A 1,329-nucleotide genomic window follows, 5' to 3' on the forward strand; every position below is an offset into this window, starting at 1 on the left:
ATTTATATCTGTAAATACATATCAAGTCATTCAAATACATCATCCCAGAAAAGAGGTAACATGTAAAGCCAAGAAACTTCCAGGAAAAGGCTGTTGTAGTATTTTTGCCATCTTGATACTATGTGAGTAAGATTCTCAAAATGCTCGTGTAAGGCTTTCTCTGTTAGCTGCACGGGGATTATACTTCTTGCTAAATGAGGCAGAAAAAGTGAATGGCAGATCAAAGATGAGCACCTAAGTCCCAAGATGTCTGACCAGGCATAGTTTATGTTTGGCCATGCATGAAATTGTGCCTGGCAGCATAAGTATGTCTATATCCTGAGCTCTGTAATGAGCTGGGGCTGGGAAGCTGCCGTGGGCTTTGGTATGGGATACAAGATTAGGCCTTGGTTCCCACGACTGTGGGGAGATGGCATCAGGTGAGACAGAACTGTTTTTTTGTGAGCAGTATTACACAAGTACAGAAAAAGCAAATCAAGCCAGAAGGCAGAAAGGGGTGGTTATACAGCTTGCCAAGCCACCCCCTGGCTGCACTCAGCCCCTGGAAAGGGGCTGGCAAACTGCAGCTGAGGACAGCGTGGCGTCCGTACCATCAGTGGCATTTAGCAGCAAGCCAGGCAGACACCTGCAAGAGAAGTGCCAGCATGGCTGGTCCTGCTCTGCGATGGGGACAAGACGGGCTGAGTCCCTTTCAGCAGTGCTGCATGACCACACGGACACAGGAGCAGGAGTGCGTTGGTGACCTGAGCCACCAGGCTGATAACACGTGGTGACACTGATGCTGTGGCTCTCTTGGGCTGTAGTGATCTGAGGGACCATGGGTCCGTTACCAGCCCCAGAGGTATTGGTTCAGATACCGAACTAAAACAAGGAGCTGCATCCTTGGTGGCCCACAGAGCCAGCAGCAAGAACAAGACCAGGGAGTTTCTCCTGCTTTCGCAACCACGTACCCAACAGCGCTTTCTGTTGACGCTCATCATGGGTAATCCCAGAACTGAAATTAAAGAAAATCAAAGTAATGATAAAATTCTGGCATCCTGAGCAAGGCACAAAATGCTGGGGATCATTTCCTGAGTGGGGGAGCTCACAACTTTACAATACTTTTTCCAAAATTTGGGAAAAAATATTTCCTGAAGGAACTGTGCTATGAAGAGAAGCTCATTGAGTAGATAAGAGGCAATCATCGAATTAATCATCAGGCATTCATTAGGAGGAGCAAGGCCAACAAAGCTGGTGGGTTTTGTCTCCAAAAGCACGTCACTTGCACATATGGACTGTCATCTTCCCCTCACAGCCCCGATTAGAAGAATGCGTTACACATGCTGTCAT

This window comes from Chroicocephalus ridibundus, chromosome 4, assembly GCF_963924245.1.
Source record: "Chroicocephalus ridibundus chromosome 4, bChrRid1.1, whole genome shotgun sequence".
Taxonomy (NCBI): Eukaryota; Metazoa; Chordata; class Aves; order Charadriiformes; family Laridae; genus Chroicocephalus; species Chroicocephalus ridibundus.